Source organism: Pezoporus occidentalis, unplaced genomic scaffold (genome assembly GCF_034315485.1).
Source record: "Pezoporus occidentalis ecotype Australia unplaced genomic scaffold, CSIRO_AGI_Poc_V1 ctg27, whole genome shotgun sequence".
In the NCBI taxonomy this organism is placed as follows: Eukaryota; Metazoa; Chordata; class Aves; order Psittaciformes; family Psittacidae; genus Pezoporus; species Pezoporus occidentalis.
In genome coordinates this window covers 3,102,993-3,130,207 of record NW_026914611.1, presented here as the reverse complement: position 1 = coordinate 3,130,207, position 27,215 = coordinate 3,102,993, and the positions used below count along the sequence as shown (strand labels likewise).

General features: G+C 43.7%; 1 protein-coding gene and 1 long non-coding RNA gene across 3 annotated transcripts in view; one reads left to right on the top strand and one right to left on the bottom strand.

The window, feature by feature from the left end:
- The window catches only part of LOC134166689 (T-cell activation Rho GTPase-activating protein-like), a 1,836,444-nt gene that overhangs the window by 620,730 nt on the left and 1,188,499 nt on the right, over positions 1–27,215 (top strand). The gene's annotated exons all lie outside the window — the stretch shown is intronic.
- LOC134166771 (uncharacterized) lies at positions 9,766–18,827 on the bottom strand. Of its 2 annotated transcripts, none has more exons than XR_009965987.1 (3): positions 18,729–18,827; positions 12,515–12,702; positions 9,766–9,893 (listed from the first exon to the last, which is right to left on the bottom strand). It is a non-coding gene; the product is annotated as an uncharacterized LOC134166771 (long non-coding RNA). The 2 variants fall into 2 exon arrangements; XR_009965988.1 differs by lacking the exon at positions 9,766–9,893 and adding an exon at positions 11,954–12,081.

The following is a 27,215-nucleotide window of genomic DNA, read 5'->3' as shown; positions in this document are numbered from 1 at the left end:
GAAGCAAAATAAATAAACGCATACATACAAAAATACATTTGCCAGTGACACCAAGATGTGTGATGCGGTCACCACACTGGATAGAAGGGATGCCACCCAGATGGACTGTGCCAGGCTTGAGAAGTGGGCCAGTGCGAACCTCATTAAGTTCAGCAAGGCCAAGTGCAAGGATCTACACCTTGCTTGGGACAAACCCAAGCATAAGTACAGGCTTGGAGGATAATGGATTGAGAGCAGCCATGAGGAGACTTGGGAGTGTTGATGGATAAGTTGCTCAACATGAGCTGGCAGTGTGTGTTTAAAAGCAGTGTGCCTACAAGAAATCTGGAGAGGGACTTTTTACAAGGACTTGTAAGGATATGACAATGGGGAATGGCTTTGAGCTGACAGAGGGGAGATGTTGCAGAATGACTCTAAGAGCAGGACCATAGAGCCCTGGAGGACTGTACGAGCAAGGCAGGGGGTGGCCCCCACAGGTAACTGGAGACCGGACATGGGAGGAGAATGTGGAGGAAGCTGTGTGGGGCTAACCAATACTGTTGTGCCAAGAAGGAGTGGCTGAATACCACTCCTATATATGTGTGAACTCCGTCACAAATAAACTAGAAGTTGCTTATCACCCGTATTGGGTTGGCCTGTCTGCTTCTCCTCGCCGCTTACAAATGGCGCCCGAACAGGGACGCGGACTACAGGGCCCTGGTCGCTGGGGACCCGGAATACAGGGCCTCGACTAGCGGGGACCCGGATACAGGGCCCCGGTCACTGGGGACCCGGATTACAGGGCTCTGACTAGCAGGGACCCGGAATACAGAGCCCCGACTAGCGGGGACCCGGAATACAGGGCCCTGGTTAGCGGGGACCCGGATACAGGGCCCCGGTCGACGGGGACCCGGATACAGGGCCCCAACTAGCGGGGACCCGGATACAGGGCCCCGACTAGCGGGGATCCGGGTACAGGGCCCCGACTAGCGGGGACCCGGGATACAGGGCCCCGACTAGTGGGGACCCGGACACAGGGCCCCAACTAGTGGGGACCCGGACACAGGGCCCGGTTTAACGGGGACCCAGATACAGGGCCCCGGTCGACGGGGACCCAGATACAGGGCCCCGGCTGACGGGGACCCGGAACGGCGAGTGAGCGCTGCCAGCGGCAGCGGCCGGGAAGCACGGGCAATGCTGCTGCGGTGGCGTGACGGACCCGGGTGCTTGGACTAGCTGAAAGGAGTCTGCCGCTGGGGCGAACCAGACACTGCTGCGTTGGGAGGCCGATCCGGAGACCGAGGTTACAGGACGACCCAGAAGAAGACGATCCGGAAAAGGCTGGCCATGAAAATGGACCGAGAGGTAGCCCTGGACTTTTACAGTGCTTTTTATAAAAGCGGGGTACTGAGCCCTGAACTTTTACAGTGCTTTCTATAAAAGCGGGGAATTGAGCCTGAGACTCTAAAGCAGCTAGCAGGTCTAGTGGCTGTAGGGAAGGCTAAGGGATTTTTTGTAGATCCTAATACAGTTTTTGAGGAGAGTGAGTGGCGAAAGTTTGGTGAAGAACTATTTGACTCAATGCTTAATGATGATAAAACGGCAAAGAAACTCGGTAAACCATGGAGAGAAGTAATAAACTGTATAAAAAGTTACAAGGCGGAAAATAAAACTGCCGCGGTAGCAACGGAGAAACTAGGAACAGACGTCCCCGGTCGGTTGAAACCGGGGGAAGATTACAACTCGTTCCCCCCAGCTCGCGGGAGCACAGAGTTTCCCACCCCCTACCCCCCACCCCCCCCCTTCCTTTTCTCCCCCTCCATCAGAAGGTGCCGCGGAGGAGGTGTAACCCCCTGCTCCCCCACTACCCCAGTTCCGAAAGTAGGGACTTTGAAAAGGACAGAGAAAGTATATTAGAAGGGATACGTATGATAAATGTCGAGGAATCCGAAAGAAAGAGGGCGGTGCCTCGGCGCTGGATCGATTGCGGTGCCATTTTGAAGCACGCAGTAGAAAATAGAGATCATGCACTAGCAGGAGATTTAAAGGAACCGCGACCCTCTCCAACCCACTATGCCCTAGAGTGAAAAAAAATAAAAAATTAACTCAGTTATGGAGGAGCCAGGTCTGCAGATGGCTACATACCGAACGAGAGACAACTGATAAGAAAGACGCAGCTGTGAGCAACAGAGACCCTGAGTTCGGCCCAGGATCAGCCCCCGAATCCCCTGAATCCGAGCCAGATTTATATCCTCTGCTTCCAGACCCTGACTCTTCGTCTCCCAGGTCGGTCTGCTCAGACTTGCTGGCCCTGGAGACGCTCAGTTGTAACAATGGGTAACCAAGGATGCGATCATTACTGGGGAATTTTCTGCAATGGGCCTCTCTGCATAACCTGTGTTTACTACACAGGAGGGGGCTAAAGAGTGGGAAGGTCTTGATCTCAAAATAGTTAAGGAGGCCTGACAAGCAGTGACCACGTATGTGTTAAAATCCTCTTATACTCAAGCTGTATATGTTATGATTTTTTCTTGCAATTGACAGGGGGAGCCCATACAGTTTCTCTGTGATACTCATGTACTAGAAGTTGGTAAATATAAGCATGTCCAGGTTTCTATCAACCCTTGGAGACCTCTGTAGATACTGCTGGCCACTTCTTCCAGCACAGGCTGGCCACCTGTGTTGGAAAGAGTGTGCATTTTGGTCAGTATAAAAGCCCAAGCCTCATACGATGTGAGGGAGGCAGAACCTCTGCGGGGACGCTAAGGTTCAGCCTGCTACCTTGTACTGCAATGATGCTTCTCGGAGCTGGTTTGCTGTTAGTCTCCACAGGGTCCTTGTGCCACATTCTGTACGTGGGACTGTAGTGGGAGAGTAATGATGGCTTTTGCAAGGACTTAAAAAAAAAAAAAAAAAAGGGGGGGGGGGGGAAGAGAGTAATGATGCTGCACTTAACCTGTGTGCTTGTAAAGTAGCTATTATTAGAGGTTGTGATTTTGTGTATAAAACCACCAGTATTTACTAGCTAGTTGCTAATAAGAAACTGCACCTTGTATTGTATAGATTTGTCACTTGTAAAAGAGATGTTAGAGTATGGAAATTTGCAGTAGCTGCTAGAAAATGCTAAGGCAAAAGCTGGAAAGATTTTAATACAATGGTAGTGTTATAAAGCAGGTGATGGAACAAATTTAAGAGGGTGGGAGAATTCCACTGGTAAGAAATTTCTTTGGCTAGTCCTTCACTGCCATCAGCATCTTCAACATGCTGCTGCCCCCTGTAATAGTTACTCTGCTAATGTAAATTTGTGTTTGCCTTGCTGTAGTAGCGACTTGTTACGGGATGAAGCAGGTGAAACTCTGCATTGACAATAAGGTGCAAGGACTGAGGCTGACCAAATGCCTGCTACCACAATCAAGGGCAAGACTGGGTTGGCTTCTGTGTTTGCCACCAAGAAGAACCTTTAGCTCCGCTGTTGGCTGCAACCCAGCAGGCGTGGAGCAGTGGGGACACATGCCATGCCAGACCTTGATGTGAAGGATCAGAGAGCTATACAGTCTGTTATCAGAGAGCCATACAGCAGAAAAAAGGGGCAGGCCCAGGCAGCCTCTAGTTGGCATATGTTGGAAATATAATCTAGCCCAGATCCCCTGCTCAAGTAGGGCCACCCAAACCATATGTAAAACATAAAGGGGGAAGATGTGGAGACAGTGTTCTCACAGGAGAATGCATAAATGGTACATAAACTTTGAATAGTCCTGAAAGATACAGCAAGGCCATGGGAGGCCTGAAGAAGCTTAAGCAAGCAAGATAAGAGGCTGGAATTCACCAAGTTAATGAGAACTGTGGACTGTTGGCAAGCTTTCAAGGTTGAGTTCTCACACCTGTGTTTAACCAATTATATGTTAGTCACTAAGGGTCTTCAGAACATGTATCCAATCATAATATGCCAAATCGCTGTAAGTGCTTCAGCCGGGGCCTTGGCTCAACTAAGCAGACTGGGTTGCTGAGTTGCTAAGCAGACAATTCTACATCGAAGGCAATTCCTGATTTGTTTTAATGTTGACTCTGTAAGACATGTAACACTGCAGAACCCTTTGTTGTTGGAACAGGGACATGGATGTTAAGAGTTTGATGGAATGTGTTGTATGAGTCTCTCTGATTATGCTAATTCGATGCACGCACAGCTGAGAACCCTGGCTCAGCTTACCCAGCAATAGTAAATGAGCAATATCCTAAGAATAACTAGATGGTTGTCTTCACGGGGCATTACAGGTTGAGTCAAACACTGCGGTTTAAGGTATTGCACTTATGTATCATTGATTAGGTTAATCATCGTAGCTATTAGACTTACTTATAGTTGTGTGATACAACAGGTGAACAGAATAACCCACAATGCCTTGCTCGCACAAAGAAAAAGGGGGGAATTGTTGCAGAATGACTCTAAGAGCAGAACCATAGAGTTCTGGAGGACTGTGCGAGCAAGGCAGGGGGTGGCCCCCACAGGTAACCGGAGACCGGACATGGGAGGAGAATGTGGAGGAAGCTGTGTGGGGCTAACCAATACTGTTGTGCCAAGAAGGAGTGGCTGAATACCACTCCTATATATGTGTGAACTGCGTCACAAATAAACTAGAAGTTTGCTTATCACCCGTATTGGGTTGGCCTGTCTGCTTCTCCTCGCCGCTTACAGGGAGATTTAGAATAGATGTTACGAAAAAAGTCTTTATTGTGAGGGTGGTGAGACACTGGAACTGCTTGCCCAGAGACGTTGTAAATGCCACAGCTCTGGCAGTGTTCAAGGCCAGGTTGGACAGGGGTTTGAGCACCCTTGTTTGGTGGAAGGTGTCCCTGCCCATGGGGTTGGAACTAGATGAGCTTTAAGGTCCTTTCCAACCCAAACCATTCTATGATTCTATGATGTATCTTCAAAATTGTTAATTTTTTTTCATTCCCATATATACATTAAAAAGCTATTATTCTCCTTGAAAATTCAATTCAACTAGATTTGTATATGCATATTTTGGCTGGAAATCCTGAAAAGAAGTATGTACAAGATTTTCAGTATGACAGAACAATTCTGTAAAAAAAAAAAAAGAGAGAGAGAAAGAATATAAAAAAAGAAAAAATGACTAATTAACTAAAATCTTCAAATAACACTAGTTTACTTGTTGCTTTTCCTGATCATCTTTCTAATGATGTATGGAAGGTAATCATGTAGTAGATGGAACAAGACGCAGATATGCAAATCATTACTCACTGTGATTTGCCTAAACTCTTCCTCAGCAGCTTAACAGGAAAATGCTGTCCTAAAGTAGTACTATAAACTATTATGCATGCGTATATATATATATATAGATATATAAATGTACAGAGGGCAATCCAGACTTAATTCTTTACACTTCAGAGTGCTACCTTTTCTGCAATTGCTTCTAAGTATTTCTCTCAGTTATCCTGTAGGAAACTTGGGTGGTTAGCTTGTGCTGCTGCTAGTCTGACTCTCAGGTAACTACATTTTGGTGAGGATCTGAGCAAAGAACCTAAATATCTTAACAGATTATCCTAAAAAGCCTTTACACATCCAGAATACTTTTAATCTTAATGGTTAACAGAAAGTAGAAACATAGTCCGACCAATCTCCTACTGCAAAAATGGCATTTTCTAATATATGGGATGTTGTCAGAGGAACTTTATCAAACTGGGAGCAAAAAAAGGTATTCACTGGAAGAAGTGTAACAGGATATTGGCTCATTTTGAACAAAGGTATTAATTTGTCACTGAGACATAAAGAGGAGAGAAAGGTAAGGAAACTAGGTTTTTGATTTTGCTCATTTGAGAAGAAGAAAATTTGGATTCCAGTTCTTCATCTGGTAAACGTTTACAGTAACATACTTAAATATAAACAATGCACCAAAAAATATTGTTCCCAGCTACAGATGTATAGTTGTGTCATGCAGATCAGTAACAAAAAGCACCAAGTGTTTTTTTTATGGTGGCAGGACTCTGGAGGTTAGCATGTGCACATGGCCGAATACACCATTACATAAAGACCAGCACTTTTCAGACTTCTTACCAGTCAGGCATATTTTAGACTAAGAATTGTGTGGTGATATGAACCACAGGCACACTTATAATGGTCTACTGAAGTTACAACCAAGGAAACCTGCACTGCACAAGTACCTCAGATTCATGCTAGCAGCTAGGAATTGATCAAGGCAAATTAAAGCTTTTCTGAAAGAATTAAAAATATAGCATATCTACCATTCTAGCACATTAATTATTGGCTAGTTGTTATTCATCTGTTCTTCCTCCAAAGTTACTTTTTATATACTCAGTGTAGCCTAGCAAGCAGTATTTTTCACTTTACTGAATAAAGGACGTAGACTTTTCATTGATTTCACAGAGCAGGGTCACAGGACTTCCCTGAGGTCCCTTTAGACTCAGATGAATTGTCCTTGTCTTACAAGTGCATTTTTAATTATAATGCTAAGATATGAATTAGACTAATAGTAGCTTATTGATGAAATGATGAAACAGAATGTTATACTAAGCAACATAGAGACATAGAATAAAGATATTCTTAGCCTGAGAGAATTTACAATCTAAGTGTAATCATGAGATAACAGATGGTAATTGACAGGCAGATGTGAAAACCAAAGAAACAATGAGACAGCATGATTGATTTTGGCATATCTTCTATTGTTAAGGTTTTAAAATTCATCATGGACAAGAATAATTTAGGAAAAGAAAAAAAAAAAGATAATGAAAGCCTTTTAGGTATTTCTAGGACAATAGTTCCAAACAGAACCTACACAGAAAGGCATAAATGTTAGCTGAAAATATAACATGGCTGATATAAGCTGGTTACTAAGCTGAAAAGAGACATAAACATTATCTGTGAAATGAGAAATCTAGCATAATCAAATGTCATGCCTTTGTGTTCTACAGAATTCATGTAAAGAAAATAGTGTCTTGACTGTGTAATGTTTATGTATGTTAGAAAAGTTTATGCTTATCAGTAAAAGAAGTATCATTACGGAACTACAGTGTCTACACTGCACTTGAGATACTTTGGAAAGAAAATAGTTTCTGTCAGGATAGGGGGTGATGAATGTTTTTATAAATAATTATGGAAGAACAGTGGAGTTCTTTCTGTAATGAAAACAGAAGCAGCAGTAAGAATGGAGCTGAGTATGTAGCATCCTTTCATAAAATATTTACAGCTCATGTCTATAATCTAATTCCAGTGATTTTCATCATTTTTCCTAAGCCACTGGAAAGTAGACCATAGAATCACACAGTTATAGTTTGTTGCCTTTGACTGTTCCATCACAAACTTAAATTTTTAACTGTGAGTGGGAAATGGAAACAAATAGGAATATGTGATGTATACATGACATTTGCTTTATGACTCAAATAGTTGAGTCTAGTCTGAGTACTGCTTAATCTTCTATTATAAAAATTTGCAACAAAATAATAAATAACTAAAAAATGTCACTAACCATAACAGATTTGTGCACCAATGACGTAATGCTGTTTGGGGGTTACAATTAATGCTGCACAGATTTTGCCTACAGGCCAATTAGTTTTATTATTTTTATATATGTGTGCAACTGCTTCTTGATTTATAAGATTGAAAGTGTCATTTCATAAATTAAAGCCGTGTAAATATGTCATTATTATAATATGTCAATATTACAGTATCAATTCCAATATGGCAATACTACAAACTTGATTGTAATACCTTGTGAATACTTACAATGTCAGAAAAGTTCTAACTAGACTACCATTTCTGCTTATAAGCATAAGTCAGAGATGAGCTACATAGCGTAAGAAGCACATGCACCTGTTGGAGTGAGTCCACAAGAGGGCCATGAAGCTGATCAGAAGGCTGGAGCACCTCTCCTATGAAGAATGGCTGAGAGAACTGGGCTTGTTCAGCCTAGAGAAGAGAAGGCTCCAAGGAGACCTTAAAGCAGCCTTTCAGGACTTAAAGAGAGCCTAAAAGAAAGCTGGAGACAGAATTTTTACAAGGGCAAGTAAGCATAGGAATGGATTTAAGCTGAAAGAGAGTAGATTTAGATCAAATTTTAGAATCAAATTCTTTACTCTGAGGGTGGTGGAGCTAGTAGCCCAAGGAAGTTGTGGGTACCTCATCCCTGGAAGTGTTCAAGGCGAGGTTGGACAGGACTTTGCGCAACCTGTTCTAGTGGAAGGTGTCCCTGCCCATGGCAGGGGTGTTAGATGAGCTTTAAGGTCTCTTCCAACCCAAAGCATTCTGTGATTGTATGATCATGATAGATGGCTTCATTAATCAGGTTTAGGCAACACTTGTCTCTGAACGCCCAGAATAACAGGTTTGAACATTTTTCTAATGTTTTTTTTCTAAAATTTTCTAATAAAAGGTTTTGTTGATTAGCATATATGAAAAATTTAAGCTGATGCTCAGCAAAGACAGTTCTTATTTGGGGAGCTCCCCAGCAGCAAGGGTGCATAAACTGGTTATCATCTTCCCCTCACTGTTTGTGAAAAAAAGTGTGGGTAGCACCTTATTTTGAAAACAGGTGCTGTATGAAGGAATGTATGCAGCTCTTACAGATGAAAGGTCATTTCCTGTTGGTTTTCTGGGAACTGTAGGTAGTACTCTGCCTTTGACTAGTCTTTAAGAATACGCTGATCGCATAGATGCTGGTCACATGCTGACTAGAACATAGAACTTAAGAGCCAAAATAGCTTTTCAGGGGCTTTAATCACCACCGTTCACACAATCAGGTATGGCCAGTGCATCTCTTTATATTTCTAAGTTATCTTCCCCTATCCCTCTCACCAGTATGTATATAGTTGACTTTTGCACCAGAAAAGAGGCCGATTCTTTGCCTAAAAGCCTTTACTTGCCTAGAAGAATTTACAGATCCCCACATGGAGGCTTAGTAGCATCTTCAAATGCTACTTAAAAGAACCCAGTCTTGCCAAGATTTCATGTGTCTTCTTAGGGATACAACCTGGCTCTTGAATAACATCATGTATATTGCATTTGATTGAAGTCATGACTGTTATTAGCCCTTAAAAAAAAATGTACAGGATATTAAGCTTTTAGTGAGGCACATGCTTAGTAAAAGTTTTTTTCAGTTTTACCACTGTAATACACAATTCATCAAATCATGTTTATTTTATTAAGGGTAAATAAGCTGGTTACCAGTGAAACTGTAAGGTAATTCCTCCCCAGATTTGATATCTTTGATATTTATGGAGGTGATATAGCAGTTGCCAGCCACACTTTAATAGCCTTGTCAGGCAAAACAAAGTAGTACCAGATCAGTGTTCACCAGTCCTATCTCCAACCGTAAGCATTGCATGCCCATTATCAAAAGCTGTAGGGGAGGCTATTGCATTTCCATTCAACGTAAAGCCTCTCTTTTGTCTGTTCTTTTTGTTTACAGAGATGCCCTTAACTTTTAAACAACAGCTTGACAACTCACAAATACCATGTCATGATAAATGTAGTGGTCTTGAAGGGCATCTATAAATTCATAAACCTCTAGGTGTGCCCATGCAATGGTGAACTGTGCTACAGAACTGTTAGTTTTGCATTCCAGGGTCATGCATCATTTGCTGTGCCTCCATGAGACAGCGGCCACATTCTTAACAACAAAATCACAGGGGTTGCATCATAAACCAAAAAAAAGAGGTAACCATACATTATGACAATGCTGTTGTGAAGGTTGGATCCCTGGAAAACATCCCACAGAGTTTTAAAACATGTACGCAATTTTGTATTTTGTGATTTATTTTTTTCCTTTATACATTCAGACTGCAAAGCAAAGCTGCCTTTCTGCCTGTGATCATTGATGCACTGTTTTGTTTTTTTTTTTGTCAGCATCCAGGTACCAGGCTGGGTAACTTGAAGCTTTCTGCTTCTAATGGAGGTACAATTTTATATAATCAAAAGAAAAACTTCATACATTTCACAAACATTGTAAGCCTCTTCCAGAACCTTGTTTAGTTCAACAGTATTATATGTATCCCTCTAGTATGTCTGTAGTTGCAGTATCTCTGAAGGGTTTCAGCACAGATGCAGTACAAGAAAAAATAGCTTGCCATTTACCTTGACAGAAACCACAGGGAAAAACTCATAAAGCAGATATTTTTACTTTAAGTGTACCAAAATAGGTTCTCAAGGTGTCAAAATTGTCAAGTGTAACTTCAGGGTGCCCAGGAGGGTACTGTTTTATTTTGCTGCGGAAGGACTAGAAGCTAGTATGATTCTAGAAATGATATTTTCATCAGGAGGTGTTTTTTTAATATAAGCGGACTACTCTTTCCTTGCCACTAAAACAAGCATCACTGGAATTCAGCAGTGTAGGCATTTTTTGTCTAAAACCTCTTCAAGCTGCCCATCTGATTTTTTTACAGTTTTCCATTCATGCTCCTGCTTAGATGTAGTATTAAAGCTCACACTTTTTACATGCTTTAATGTGGTCCACATTAACATTTGATACAGCTGAGAAAAACACCTTTCAAGTGACTGAAAACTGTTGGTGCCTATCTACATCTTCCCTGCTGAGCGGTGCAGGAGGATAGAGAATGGGGGGTTGCAGTGAGTTTATAACAGGTTGTTTCTGCTGCTCCTTCCTCCTCACACTTTTCCCCTGATCCAGTATGGGGGCCCTCCCATGTGAGACAGTCCCTCCAGAACTGCTCCACCATCATCTTCACCATGGGCTGCAGGGGAACCTTGGCTCATGTGCCTGGAGTACCTCCTCCATCTCCTTCTTCACTGACCTTGGTGTCTACAAGGCAGTTTTTAACATTTTTCCTCTCCCTCCTCTGTCTCAGGAACAATTTAACCCCTTAAATATATTTTTCCTCTAGTGTTTCTCACTCTTTTCTCCCCTTTCCATTTGCCTAAATGGCGTTTTATTGGCTTTTCTCAAATACTCTTTCCCCACGGTGCCACTACCTTAGTTGAAGGGCTCAGCCATCCCCTGGGGTGGTTCTGTTGTAGCTGCCTGTAACTAGTTGTACCTTGCACAGGGCAGCTCCTGCCTTTCCATACAGATATCACTCCTGTAGCCCTCCCACTACTAAAACATGGGCACCTGCAGCCAATACAGGTATTGTGAAGAGAAGATCAAGCACTTTTTTATCCTTCTCAGTGGCAGTCATGTGGATGGGCAGAAGTGTTTTGGTGGTAGCAGAACAGAAAATAGTACACAAACATACAAGTAGAGACCAGCACAGAATACTAAAAGGGGTCTATAGACTGATCTAGGTGTGTGTTTTCATGACCTTCTTTCTCATAGAATATCAGCATAAAAATCAGCATGATAACTTCATTAGTGTATAAACTACAGGTCTCCCTCAAAGTTTTCACTTCCTGTTGACACTGACATTGACAGTACTAATTTGAGTCTTTTTGCAAGTCAAAACCTTCTCCTTATTAGTTGTGTGCCATGCAAATAATTGCTTTCCCTCCCCAGTCACAGTGCTGCCCCCTCTGTAATATTCTGATCAAGGATGAGGGAGTAGATAGTTTTGATTTTCAGCAGTATTGAAGAAATTGGGGAAATAACCTGTCCAAACCTCAAATCCTAGTGCTTGGGAAAAGCCGCTTAGTTTTTCACAGGTTAAAAATCCCTAGGGGAGTTTCCCATGAGCATTGCCCCTGGACACTGGACATATGGTGAATACATCTTACTGTTTATTTTGCATGATAGTTTCTCTCCAACAGCTGCTTTTGGGTAAACAGATTTTAAAACGCATTACAGTGTTCCTGCAATGAGTCTACAGCTGTGTGTGCCTCCGTTAAACATTGTGGTTTCTTCTTCTGGCATTGAGTTGTGTAATATTTAATTTTTAGAAAACTGACAGTGAACGGAAATCAATGGTTTCAGAAGTTCCTTTTAAATGAAGAGGACATAAAAAAGTTCACTTTCAAGAACTGTTTTATCATCATTTTCTGTACCCATAATTTCTGCTAGTTTTTCACAATTCTCTTCCTATCATTTGTCCTAGTTAGCAAATCCATTTTTGAACCAGTCATTTGTCCTGCTGTGATTGAAATGTAATTCTCTATCTGAATAATCTTTCTAACAGTGCTGATTTCTGAAAGAGAATTTAATAGACATGTACAATAAGGAAGTTTGTATGTTTATGTATTTCCTAAAATAATCTGTCATTGGGTATTCTGTGAAATCACATGAAAAATCTACCATACTACATTTTTTATAATTTCTATAGGTATTTTGGGCTGTGATGAGAGGTTTGCAGAGAGCAATGAATTTGGCCAATGAACAGAATTTCAGTTCCTTAAGCTTTATAGATAAAATTTAATAAACAACCACATCTGAAAATATTAACTTTTTTAGATTTTGACTTTTAAGTGTTACAAACCCTCTGCAGGGGATAGTAGTGTGAGATGCATAAACCCTTTTTCATGACTCATGATTGGTTATATGCCTCTGAATTCAAACTGGAACAATGACTGAATGAGAACCACCTATAGGAAGCCAATAGGTACAGAGAGGCATGGTCTTACCTTCCTGTGCTTTAACTGAAGAATCTGGAAAGCATTTTTAGGTCAGCACAGTTATGCAACCAGTTCTCCCTCTCGTGAACTGAATGAAAAGGTTCCCAGATAGCTCCAATTCTGCTTGTGCTCTTGCTTCCCTAGAGACTTTCTTCTCTGTGGTCCAGCTCAGCAGTGATTTTGTCTGGTAGTTTTTCCTTTTCAACAAAGATAAATTATTTCTTGTTCTACGCATTTGCGGTAGTTTGAGAAATAACCAATTCACATGAATCTATAATGAAAAAAAAAAAGAAATTAAACAAGTATTCTCCCCAAGCCTGTTAATATTGCTGCATAATCTGGACATATGGTCAGCAACATCTTGTTAGTCAGATTCTTTCTATTGATACTTTGTGGTTTTGTATTTGATTTTTGAATTCTGACATTGTTGCTTCACAGTAAATAGACCAGGACTACAGTTCAGCACAGCCAGAATGGAAGAAATAAATACTTAATAATTCAGAAACATGGAAGAAAATGCAGGGTCCAGAGGTCAGACTGAATACTAGAAATAGCTGTTTATGTCATACAAACAGCGATCAATCCTGAAAGAGCAAGAGAAACGTTTTGGTTGTCCAAGAGACAATCCAGTGATGCCAGATGAACTCTAATGACACATCCCAGTTCCACATGCCTCTCATGTATAGTGGAACGGCCAGCAACTGGATTTCTCTCTTACTTCAGTTCCAAGCAATAAGTTTCTAATTACACACTCTGCATCCGGTATTGAAAGTGACTGCCTGTGGAAGAAAATATGTTGCAAATGTGTGAAAAAAAAAGATATGGGTAGCAATTTTTGGAGGCTGTTTAGGTAGCATTCTGATGAGTTGGAGAGATGAGAGGAAATGTTCTAGAGAAAATTATCACTGTGACACAAATGCCATGCATTATAGTTCAAAACAAGCAGCTGTGTCTGCAGCAACATCTCACATTACTTTTATTCTGAGAGGGTATACTGACATTTTGAAATATCTGCTATTGATGATCTGCTTACATAGGATGGTAAAACCTATGTAAAAAAAAAAAAGGCAAGGTGCAGTAGTTACTGCAGATGCCAGGAGCTGGTACTGCTTAGAAACAGGTGATCATATTGGTCTAAAAAGAGATTTAAATCTCAAGTGAAGGTAATTAGCTAATTAAAATACAGAGAGTGGTGGTATCACCTGTCTATAATTAGGCACCTTCTGAGGCCATTTGAGATTAATTGGCTCATCTTGCCTGCCTTCTGACTGCCAGGGCCAGAGGAAATGATCTCACATACACTTTGTTGCAACTGACAGCCCCATATGTATAGTTCAGGTATTTGCCTAAATTGTCACTAGTAACTACATTTACATAACTAAATTTGACTCGCTACCCTTTAAGAAAAAAAAATGAAAATAGTTTTCAGACATTGCACGTTTTTACATCTCCTGAACTCAGTTAATGATCACAGCTGACATAATACGTAAATAAACGGTTATTTCTAATAAATGCAACCTCGGGTAGGTTTTATACAGAAAGACTTCCTGGTAGACAGGTCACAGAAAAGATCTATGGCAATTCAACTGAAGAAAAGAGTAAGAAACCTTTCTGATTAAATCTTAATGCAACTTGGTTACATTTGAAAGGAATTAGATTAAGTCTGTTTCCTGTTACTCCATATATGTCTCATAACTCTTGTAACTCTGGATTCTACTCTGCATTTTGTTCATTTTACCTTGATGAGACATGAATGACTTCAAAGTAGCTGGAGAACAGGAATGCTGCATGCATTCCTGCTGCTCCCTCACATGCAGGGTAATTTCCTGCTTTCACTGTCACTGACTCTCTGAACATTGCAACAGTCCAGTCTTGTGAACTACGCCACCATGTCTGTGATCTGAATGAGACCATAGCCCTTCAATTGCATCGGGACTTCTCATTCCTCCTGTTTGCTCTCCATGCAGCACGCACCAGTGTACAGACAATTTATAGAGGCACCTAAGTATGCCAATTTCCCAGAAACAGCATGGGAGTATTCACTGCAATGTTGTCCCACAGGCAGTTCCTTATTTATATGCATACTCTTGGAGTGACCCCACTTCAACCCCATGCCATTGATTATAAAATTCCCCTTTTTCATATCATCTGCATCCTCTGCTCACTCAGTCACTCACCCAGTCCCCCACTTTCTCACATAATTGCTGATCATTCTCTCCCTCCCCTGCTGTTCCTAGCTTACAAGTGTTCTGGACAGCCTGCTGGCAAAGATACTTTTGCTTCAGTTAGTCAGTTGGATTGCATCACTTGCATGCAGTTGTCATAGAAACCAAACCCGTTTCTGACACCAGCTCCACGACCAGTTCTTCTCTTGCAGAATCCAGCCGCTCCTCAAGCCTTTTACCCTGCACTGGCAGGATAGAGGAGAAAACCACCTGTACCCCCACACCCTTGACCATCATTCCCAGAACCATCCTTGGTACTTTCTAGGTCATCCCAGAAAAGTATACTTGATGTCTATGTGGAAAAGCAGTATCAGGTAACAGTTTGATGCCTTGATGAGCCTTGGCAGCCTTTCCAGAACAACTCCAGTGTGAAACTCCAGCAATTAGAAAACCTCTATAGTTCACAGGTCAGGTTGGCAGGTAGGAAATCCCACTGCTACAGCAGTGTCTCCCACTACCAACACTTTCCTCCTGATGCTTCTGTATGGCTCAGGTTCAGCTTGCTGTGAAGTGTTTTTTTTTACAGTGCTCCCAGGTCTGCCACAGAATATATATGGACTCAGTCAGAGATCAATATGATCAGACAAAAAGCCATTTGTTACAAGGCCTTAACCCCTTAAATACTATTTCTTACATGCACTTACAGTGATTTGGCATATTATGATTGGATACATGTCTTGAAGACCCTTAGTGACTAACATATAATTGGTTAAACACAGGTGTGAGAACTTGACCTCGAAAGCTTGCCGACAGTCCATGGTTCTCATTACTTCAGTGAATTCTAGCTTCTTCTTATCTTGCTTGCTTAAGCTTCCTTGGGTCTCTCACGGCCTTGCTGTATCTTTCAGGATTATTCAGAGTTTATGTACCAATTATGCATTCTCCCATGAGAACACTGTCTCCACAAAGGTCCTTAGCAGCTATGAAGCAGTGAACCTATTCTGTCGGTGCAAGTATTCAGGACTAGCAGAAAGCATTTTCCTGGTGCCAGCTTCCATCCCTTGCCATCATGGGGGTTTCCACTTGCCACCCTGACAGGCACCAGGCTCTGCCTGTCCCTCTGCTACAGCTGGAAGTCTTGAGCTCTTGAAGCTGCAGACTCTCAGAGAAGAGCCATTCAATTGCTTTCTTTTCCTCCCTGAAGCTTCTTGGTCTGCTGACCTGTTCCTGCAGCTCTTTCATTTGGTGGCACAGCTTCTTGACAACTGAACAGCTGCTACAAGCTGTACAACCATCTAGCCTAATCTCAGTGAGATGTCCCAGGCAGCCCCTGCAGTTTGAGATTTGTAGATCTAAATCCTCTCTCTGAAGATTTCTCCGGGTCAAGCCTTGTATGTCACAGGGACAGAAGCTCTAACAGCAGCCGGAAACCTTGCCCTGTCACCTGTGGCATGTCACCACCCTAGCTAAGTACATATATGCTGGTCGGCACAGACCTGCGGGCTCCTTCTTTGTTGCTTTCTGCACAAACTGCTGTGTATGTTAGCTGCTTCAGTTAGATGCCTATACACAGTTTTGCCAAATGGAAAGGGAAGCATAGCAAGAATGAAGCAGTCAGGGTAAAATGAGGTACCCTGAATGCAATTATGTAAAATTAAGCACTTGAGCCCAACCCGTCATTCAAAGTAACTGACTTAAGTGCCTATCTGTCTTGACTTCCGAAGAAGTCTGCAGACAGCGTTAAGAGATTCCAAAGGGCAGAACCAGATCTAAAACTGCATCTCATCAGTAGCTAGTGACATGCTGCATGGTGTCCTAGGGATATTTTTGCTTCCTCATGATTTCCTGATATTCTCTTCAGCATAGTTCTCCCCTCAAATGCAAAAGTTGGCATATGATCTCTGTTTATATCACCTTTAAAAGAAAGTAAAGGAAGAAATAATGGTTTCCAGAAATTACGGATCTCATTCAGAGAATGACAGCTTCAAGTTCATTTTCACCCTTGCCTGAAAGGATGGTATCCTGTTCTGGCCAAATATATTTTTTTCAAGTCTTTGTGGGTTTTGTTGTTTTTTTTTTATCAAATGAGGGTTTAGTGAAAGATATACAAACTCTTCTGCTACTCGGCAACCTAATTCCGAAGACCATCCTATGCACAGGTAAAACTACATCAACTAAACAAGTGAATAAATTTGCCTTTTTCTCCAAGAAGTTTACATTCTTGGATTTGTGTTGACAAAATTTAATCAAAAGTTACAAAGGGTACCACCAACTAACATATACCAATGCACGTAATAATATGTGTCTGTAGTCTGTCGGTTAGTACACGCTCCTGTGAACGGTGTGGATTTCATTTTCCTGTGGCTTACCAGAAGATTGGTACCCAGCATAATTTGCCTGGCAAGCAATGTCACAAATAGCATATTGCAAAAAATTATTTGTACTAAATAATTTTTGGGAAAAATTAGTCAAGACATATGCAAGCAGTTGAATCCACAAAAATGTCTTATCTTTAGCTTGTAATAACTTTCAGTGTGTTTCTATGCATCTGATAAGTGAACTTTCAGCACCTGAATGGAGCTGTCTAATCATTCTAAATGTTTCTGCAGTGTTTGGTGGTATAGCAAGTAGAATTTCTGATTTTGTACTAAAAATTTTAGACCTTTCCTATTTCAATCTGTAGGTTACAAAATAGGAACTTTATATTTTACACTCAATGGACAGATAAAGTAAAACAGTGTAATAAATTTCCTACATGCAATTTGTGATACAACCACAAGGCAGGGTTGGACAGAGCCGTGGGTGACATAGTTTAGTGTGTGATGTCCCTGCTCATGGCAGGGGGCTTGGAACTCAATGATCTTAAGCTCCTTTCCAACCTTAACTATTCTACGACTCTATGAGATTAGTTTTGAGATTACTGTTTCTAGCTTCTATAGGAAGCCTTGTTAAAGATTATTACTTTGCAAGGATGTGGGTGCTATAGTCTAAATTTCTTTTGTCACAAGAACACACATTTTACCCATCCAATTAAGTATTCCACCATCCATAGAACTTGATTTTTGGTTATTCTTCTATCTTGCTCTCACTTTCCCTTTTACATCCTACTTCCATATTAGTGGAAACCAATTCAAATGTCAAAAGTATTTGCAGTCCTCAAAGTGGATAATTAGGGATCTAGATCCATCCTCTTTCAGTATTTGTTAGGGTTGGAATGAAGAACTGTATTGTGAAACCAGATTGTTACACAGAGCATTGGGGCAGTTATACACCTCAGAAACAGATGTCAAAACACATGGATGTCATAACCTAGTGAAAAGGTAGGCTTAGATGGCTTAATAGTACCCAACAGACAGCTAGGCCAGGAATCTTAATAGGAGTTTGTCTTCAGCTCCATCTTTCTCCAGCTATTTTGGCTAAATTTGATGCTACAGGCAGGGGCTTCTTTCCATTCAGAATCCACACCTCAAGGCAAATGCCCAGAATTGTTTCAAGAATGTATCAGGATGTGACTTGCTTTTGCATTTAAAGCAAATATCTCAGAAAGAAAGACTATGTGGTTAGAACTGTCACTGAGGAAGTGGAAGATCTAAAGTGAGGCTGCTCAACCTGAGGTATTAAAAACGGAATGGTCTACATATACCCTAGGTACCAACTTCAAAAAGAAAATACTGTCCACTTTCATCTCGTATTGATGCTCACTCTTATCTGTCATCTAGGTTGTTAATGAAGACATTAAACAGTACTGGTCTTGGTACCGATCCCTGAGGGGCCCCACTAGTAGCCAACTGATCATCAGCTGAAATTTGCACTGCTGATCACAACTCTTCAAGCCCAGCAGTCCAGCCAATTTTTCACACACCTTATCATCCAGTTATCCACTACCTATTTCACCAATTTAGTAACTTGAATCTGGAAAACTGGAAACTTTTCAAAAGGCTTGGTAAATTCAAAGTAAACAATATTCACTGTTCTCCCATAGCACAGCACTAGTAAGTTTAACATAGAAAGCAATGAAGTCAGTAAGGTGTGGTTTACCCTTGGCTGTTCCCAACTACCTTCTTGTCTTCCATGTGCTTCAAAATATCTTCCAGGTGGATTTGCTCCATAACCTCCCTTGGGACTGAGTTGACTGGCCGTAGTTGCTTGCATCCTCCTTCCCCTTTTTGCAGATGAATGCAATGTCTTTTTTTTCTCAGTCAACAGAAACCTGCCTTGATCACTGTGACCTGGCTAAGATTTAGACAGTAACCTTGTAATGCCATTGGCTAGATCTTTCCCTATACCTGTGCATTCCATCAGGTCCCATGGAGTTCTGCATGTTCAAGTGGGCTAAGTGATCTCTAGCTCTTTTCTTCCTTTGCTGTGGATACTGCTCATCCCCACAGACTCTTGATAAGCAGATCTGACTGGCCTAATTGCAAGCCCAGTCAGGGAAAACTAAAGCAAAAGAAGATACTGATTACCACAGCCATGTTCCTTGTCACTATTCCCCTGGCTCTTTAAGCGATGGACTCACACTGTCCTTAACCTCCCTTTTACTGCCAATGTAGCAACAAAGAAATCAACTATAAATAAAAGCCATGGAGGAAGGATGAACATCAGCAGTGAAAAACCTGTCTATCTGTGTTTGGAAGTCAAGGGGAGAGGATTGCATGTTCTGAGGGAGGGTGCTGCAAACACAAATATATGGCCTGAGACAAGGTGCACTGGGAGGTCAATAGGAAAAGACATTCTGGCTTGAATTTTCCCATTTATTAAATTTTACCATGAAAATGCATAAGGCTTTCGGCATTCTGAGCAAATACATATTGTTAAAAGTTTGTTTCAAAGTGCTTCCAAATCGTACTGTATTTTTTTTTTTTAAATTAGCTTTCACTGTGGCTGTATAGAGGCAGTTGACAGGCAATTGCTTTGCTAAGAATAGATTTAATTTTGGGTGCCAAGATATCTGGCTTAAATCAGAATTTTACTTCCACAGGTATATGAGACAAATTAAAGAAATAGCAACTTAATCTACCTGAAAGTGAGGATAATATTTGAAAGGTAAGTATACACAGCTGTTAAGAGACAAAAAGTCTGTCAAACTTACCTTTTTTAGTAGAGGAAAATAAGTGATACAATCCCTTTAATTAAAAAACAGTAACAACAACACCCCACAGAAAAACTAAAATATCAAAAAACAAAAAAATATATCTGAAAGCACAACACAAACGAAATCAACATAATAAAGCCCTTGACATTTTTGGTAAATGCATACAAAGCTGTAGTTAGAGGAAATAAATATTTAAGAGGCCATAGATTCTTTTTCAAATTAGCTTTCTCTTTTATGTGAAAAATGCAACTGAAAAAGGTGCTAACTAGAACACATAAGGTAAGCCATGTTTTAAGCTATGGTTAGTTCTAGCGCTGCCCACCAGGCGCAGGGAGGAACAAGCAGGTCGTGTTGCTGACCCTGCTGCTGGTGTCCCAGACTGCGGACCAATATGGTCGCCTCCAGAAAGAGAGCTTGCAGTAAGAAGACTGCAGCAACTGAGACAGAGAACCCGTCCCAAACCGTGGCTGTTCAGGTCTCTGGATGGAGGGAGTGACAGAGCCTGCTGCTGCCGGGGGAGGGAGAACAGCATTCCACCTGCGTGAGGTGTGAGCAGGTAGAAGATCTGCTTAGCCTGGTGGCAAAACTTAAGGAGGAGGTTGAGACGCTGAGGACCATCAGGGAGTGTGAAAGGGAGATCGACTGGTGGAGTAACTCCCTGGCATGCCAGTCGGAACGGTTCCAGGGAGATATCCCCCAAAAGGGGAAGGACCGCCTGCCTTCACAGACAGAGGGAGATGGCCTGAGACAGCCCCTGCCCTGTAGCTGTTGTGCAGAGGTAGGGGACCAAAAAGACGACGACTGTTGGAAGTGAGTTCTAGTTCGGCATCGTGGGAAAGCCTCCCCCCTTCCTGCCCTGCTTCCCCAGGTGTCCCTCCGTAATAGGTTTGAGGCCCTGGATCTTGAAGGAGAGGTAGGTGAGAGTGTGAGCAAGGCCAGCCTGCAAGGCCAGCCTACAAGGCCACATAGGAAAAAGTGGTCGACTTTGCACCTCAAGACTGCCTCTGATAAGAAAGAAAGAAGGGTCATTGTAGTAGACGATTCCCTTCTGAGAGGAACAGAGGGCCCGATATGCAGAGTTGACCCTCATCATAGGGAAGTGTGTAGTCTGCCTGGAGCCCGGATCAGGGATATCACTAGGGCGCTCCCCAACCTGGTGCACCCGACAGACTACTACCCGCTGCTGGTCTTCCAGACAGGTGGGGAGGAAGCTGCTTCCCGCAGTCTGAGGGGGATGAAGAAAGACTACAGGGCCTTGGGGCGGATGGTGAAAGAGCCTGGGGCTCAAGTGATCTTCTCCTCGCTCCTTCCATCTTCCACTGATGATGTGGGAAGGAATGGGAAGATTCAGTCCATAAACGATTGGCTTCGAGACTGGTGCTACAGGCAGGGCTTTGGATTCTCTGATAACAGCTGGTTTTATAGGGCACCAGTCTGGACAATGACAAGTGGGAAAGGTTTATCTCACAGAAGCAAAAGGATGCTGGGGCACGAATTAGCAGGGCTCATTTGGAGAGCTTTAAACTAGATTCGAAGGGGGATGGGGTTGTAGCTGGGCTTGCCCCAGTGGGGCACCACTCCAGAATTAATGAAGACTGGGAGGCCTCCTATAATCCTAGGGTGAAATCAGTGTGCTCAGCTTGCTCCCTGGAATGTCTGTACACCAATGCGCGCAGCATGGGAAATAAGCAAGAGGAGCTGGAAACCTGTGTTAAGTCAGGAGACTATGATCTGGTGGCAATTACAGAGACGTGGTGGGACAGCTCACATGACTGGAATATAGTCATGGAGGGCTATGTCCTTTTCAGGAAAGAGAGGCCAGCCAGGCGGGGTGGTGGGGTTGCTCTTTATGTGCGAGAGCAACTACAATGCACTGAGTTCTGTCCAGGGACAGATGACGAGCGAGTTGAGAGTCTGTGGGTGAGAATTAAGGCACAGGCTGGCAGGGGGGATACTGTTGTGGGTGTCTGTTACAGGCCACCAGATCAGGGTGAGGAAGTTGACGAGGACTTCTACAGGCAGCTGAGAGCAGCCTCACAGTCACAGGCTGTGGTCATCGTGGGGGATTTTAACTTCCCTGATGTTTGCTGGAAGGACCACTCAGCAACCCAGCCACAGTCCAGGAGGTTCCTCCAGTGTATGGATGATAACTTCCTCCTGCAAATGGTGGATGAGCCGACCAGGAGAGGAGCGCTGCTGGATCTCATCCTCACTAACAAGGAGGGTCTGGTTGAAGCAGTAAGGGTTGAGGGCTGCCTTGGTTGCAGCGACCATGAGATGGTGGAATTCAGGATCTTGTGTGGTAGGACCAGTAGAATAGCAAGTGGAATTGCAACCCTGGACTTTAGCAGGGCAAACTTTGGCCTTTTCAAGCAATTGCTAGGGGAAAACCCATGGGCAAGGCTGTTTGAAGGAAAAGGGGCCCAAGATGGTTGGCATTCAAGGATTGCTTTTTCTGAGCTCAAGATCAGAGCATCCCAACACGTAGGAAGTCAAGGAAGAGGGCCAAGAGACCTGTGTGACTAAATAGGGAATTGCTGGGTATGCTCAAGTGGAAGAGGAGAGTTTACAGGTCATGGAAGGAGGGGCTGGCCACTTGGGAGGAATATAAGGCTGCTGCTAGAGGATGTAGGAAGGCAGCTAGGAGGACTAAGGCCTCCTTTGAATTAAACCTGGCAAGAAGGGTCAAGGACAGCAGAAAGAGCTTTTTCTAATACATGGCGGATAAAACTAACACCAGAGGCAATGTAGGCCCACTGATGAACGGGATGGGTGCCCTGGTGACAGAAGATACAGAGATGGCAGAGTTACTGAATGCCTTCTTTGTCTCTGTCTACTCTGCTGCAGGCAGTCCTGAAGAACCCTGTACCCCTGAGACCTTAGATGAAGTCAGGTCGACGGAGCGATTTGCCTTAGTCGATGAGGAATGGGTTAGAGATCAGTTGAGCAATCTGGACATCCATAAATCCATGGGTCCAGATGGGATGCACCCGCGGGTGCTGAGGGAACTGGCGGAAGTCATTGCTAGACCACTCTCCATCATCTTTACCAAGTCTTGGGAAACAGGAGAGGTGCCTGAGGACTGGAGGAAAGCAAACGTCACTCCAGTCTTCAAAAAGGGCAAGAAGGAGGACCCGGCTAACTATAGACCAGTCAGCCTCACCTCCATCCCTGGGAAAGTGATAGAACACCTTATCCTTGGTGCCATCTTAAGGCATATCAAGGATAAGAGGGTTATGAGGGGCAGTCAACAGGGCTTCACCAAGGGGAAATCATGCTTGACCAATCTCTTAGCCTTTTATGAGGAAATAACACGGTGGATGGATGATGGCAGAGCAGTGGATGTGGTCTACCTTGACTTCAGCAAAGCATTTGACACAGTCTCCCACAGCATCCTCACAGCTAAATTGAGGAAGTGTGGACTGGATGATCAGGTAGTGAGGTGGACTGCAAACTGGCTGAAGGAGAGAAGCCAGAGAGTTGTAGTCTATGGGGCGGAGTCTAGATGGAGGCCTGCAACTAGTGGAGTGCCTCAAGGGTCAGTACTGGGACCAGTATTATTTAATATATTCATCAATGATTTAGATGAGGGAATTGAGTGTACTATCAGCAAGTTTGCTGATGACACAAAGCTGAGAGGAGTGGCTGACACGCCAGAAGGCTGTGCTGCCATCCAGCGAGCCCTGGACAGGCTGGAGAGTTGGGCAGGGAATAACTGGATGAAATATAACAAGGGAAAGTGTAGAGTCCTGCATCTGGGCAGGAACAACCCCAGGTTCCAGTATAGGTTGGGGAACGACCTGTTAGAGAGCAGTGTATGGGAGAAGGACCTGGGGGTCCTAGTGGACGACAGGAGGACCATGAGCCAACACTGTGCCCTTGTGGCCAAGAAGGCCAATGGCATCCTAGGGTGTATTAGAAGGGGGGGTGGTTAGTAGGTCAAAAGAGGTCCTCCCCCTCTACTCTGCCCTGGTGAGACCGCATCTGGAATATTGTGTCTAGTTCTGGGCCCCTCAGTTCAAGAAGGACAGGGAGCTGCTGGAGAGAGTCCAGCGCAGGGCAACTAAGATGATTAAGGGAGTGGAGCATCTCCCTTATGAGGAAAGACTGAGGGAGCTGGGTCTCTATAGTTTGGAGAAGAGGAGACTGAGGGGTGACCATATTAGTGTATATAAATATATAAAGGGGTAGTGTCACGAGGATGGAGCCAGGCCCTACTAAGTGGCAAACAATGTGTCCTGGGTTCAGCAGTAGCAGTCATGTTTTTCCTTTGTGGTAGCTGGTGCAGTGTTGTGTTTTGACTTCCAGCCTGGGAACAGTGTTGGTGAAGCCAATGTTTTCGGTTGTTGCTGAGTGATGTTTACCCCGACCGGGGACTTTGTGAGGCTTGTGCTCTGCCAGGGAGGAGAGGAGGCTGTGAGGAGGCAGAGATGGGGAGCCTGACCCAGGCTAGCCAAGGAGGTATTCTGTACCACAGCACATCATGCCCATCGTGGGGGGTAACTGGGAGTTCTCCGGAAGGACATGGGCTTCCGTGTGGGAATCGTTTCTTGGCTGGTGGTATCGTATTCTCTTCCCTTGTTATTTTCTCTTTTCATTGTTGTCGTTGGTAGTAGCAGTGGTGATTTGTGTTGTACATTGGTTGCTGGACTGTTCTTGTCTCAACCCGTAGGAGTTGCACTCTTTCGATCCTCCTCCCCGTTCCTCCAGGAGCAGGGAAGGGGAGAGCCCCAGTGGGGGGGGGGGGCGGGGCCCTCGATTGTTGTCAGCTCAGCACCACTCACTGGGAGTGAGTGAACAAGTTGCCTGACTGGGTTTAAACCACGACAGTTCTTTTTGGAGCCCAGCATAGGGCACGAGGGGTTGAGATAAGAACAGATCTGACTGGATTAAGTCACTCATCACAATGCTGATTTATTGGCTCTCAAGGTTGTTCCTCTTGATCTCACAATTTCAGTATATCGTATCTTACTTCCATCCGGTATTTGCTGTATTAGTGTTTTTTAAGTGTGGGGCTTGGGCTAAGGTTTTTGTCCCATTGTACTTTATGGTAATGACTTGTAATACAATAGAATCATTGATCATGAAACTGATCTGGCTTATGTTCCCAGTGTGGTAATCACCTTTATACTTTGGGAGGTATATGATGGAGGTGCTTAGCAATTACACATCTTTTTTTCTCCTTCTCAGGTGCTCAACCTGTGAAGGAGACATCCTTTTACCCTCCCAGTCCTCCCCCCAGACCATTTACATTTGAGAGTTTTGAAGTTTTGAATGGCCTTTTAATGCTGTTGAGACTGGTTTGCTGATCGTGATGGAAATCACCATGCTAGAACGCATACAGAGTGTGTTTTGCCCGCAACTGATTTCAAGAGTTAAGCAGAGTCAGGTTTGGGTCTTGTCTGGGGTCAAACGACGATGCAGGAGGACCAAGAGATTTTCCCTGAGGCTGGACAGCCATGAGTGTCAGGGTGTGTGGGATAGTATGGGCAAGTATCTAGGTCAGTGGGCCCCTCCAGTACTTCGGAATTTCACTACCAAACAACTGCAAAATCCAGAAGAATTAGTAAAACACTTAAATGAGGTTTGTGGTTATTCTGGCCATACCAGAGATGGACAGATCATGGCAACGTACTGGGTCTTGGCCTGTGCTTACAGGGCGTTGTTCAACTCTATCCAGCACCTTCAAAAGGAAAAGAATGTTGGCGTATCTGAGGGCAAAGCAACAGTCGCTACTCAAACTTTGGCTGCAATGAACAGCGCAGCTACCCCAGTGGCAAGTACAGCAGCTGCTCAAACTTTGACTGCAACAGACAGAGCGGTTATCCCAGCTCCAAGCACAGCTGCTGCACCACCCCCAGCAACAAGTACAGTTGCTACTCAAACCACAGTGATAATCACTGCAGCCAAACCAGAGGACCAATTCGTACCAATATCGGTTGCCCCTGTGCGCAAGAGAACAAGCAAAAAAAGGCAAGAAGGGTGAAGCGAGATGAAGAAATAATGAGTTCACCACCCGGTCCAGAATCTGATCAGGATTCATCATCACATGACGAAGAAGAAGAAGAAGAGGTAACTTCTCGACCTCAGACCTCAACCAAGCTGCGGAATATGAGAAAAGATTTTACCCGTCAACCAGGGGAGCACATCATCACCTGGTTACTCCGATGCTGGGACAATGGGGCCGATGGTCAGGAACTAGAAGGTTCACACGACCACACGACCCATGTGGCGAAAACTTACACGGAACGCACCGTCGTCATCATATGCCCGTTCATTATCAACAGTAACCTGGAATGACATAGTACCACTAACAGTGGATGAAATGGTTCATAAGCTCTGAGAGTTCGAAGACAATCTCACCCCTTCCATCATCTCAGCTGTGGAAAAACTGTCCCAGGACCTCAAACAATTGAGGGACGATCTATCTGATTTATCCAGCTCCTCACGTGTACCAACACACGTCTCAGCTATTAACAAAAGGCCTATTGTTCGAGAGAAGAAATACAGGAGGTATACGCCACGGGCTACCCTATGGTTTTACCTGCGGGATCACGGAGAAGACATGACAAAGTGGGATGGAAAACCTACTTCAGCTTTGGAGGAACGGTGATTGAACTGAAGAGGGGAGCAAGGGCCAAGACTGATCGTCCCATGAGAGCTACGGCTTCAGTCTCTGGTGAGCAGTTTCCCAGATGGAATGGAAGAGCTGATTTTACTCCAGCTCCTGTGATAACGAAGAATAATCCCTTTTACCACGACTTAAGTGTCCAACGCTGTGATGACCATTAGAGGGGCCCTGCCTCCAGCCAGGTGGAGGTAGGGGACAATCGGATTTACTGGACTGTGTGGATCAGATGGCCTGGCACATCAGTCCCACAGAAGTATAAGGCTCTAGTAGATACCGGTGCACAGTGTACCCTGATGCCATCAAGCTGTCAAGGGGTGGAACCCATCTATATTTCTGGAGTAACAGGAGGATGCCAAGAGTTGATTGTGCTGGAGGCTGAAATCAGCCTGACTGGGAGGGAATGGCAAAAGCACCCTATTGTGACTGGTCCAGAGGCTCCATGCATCCTCTGCATAGACTACCTCAAGAGAGGGTACTTCAAAGACCCAAAAGGGTACCAATGGGCTTTTGGTATTGCTGCTTTGGAGACTGAGGAAATTGAGCAGCTGTCCACCTTGCCTGGTCTCTCAGAAGATCCTTCTGTTGTGGGGTTGCTGAAAGTCGAAGAACAACAAGTGCCAATTGCGACCACAACAGTGCACCGGCGGCAATATCGCACCAACCGAGACTCCCTGATTCCCATCCATCAGTTGATCCGTAGACTGGAGAGTCAGGGGGTGATCAGCAAGACCCGCTTGCCCTTTAATAGCCCCATATGGCCAGTGCGAAAATCTAATGGAGAATTGTCGTGGTTTAAACCCAGTCAGGGAATTCGTTCAC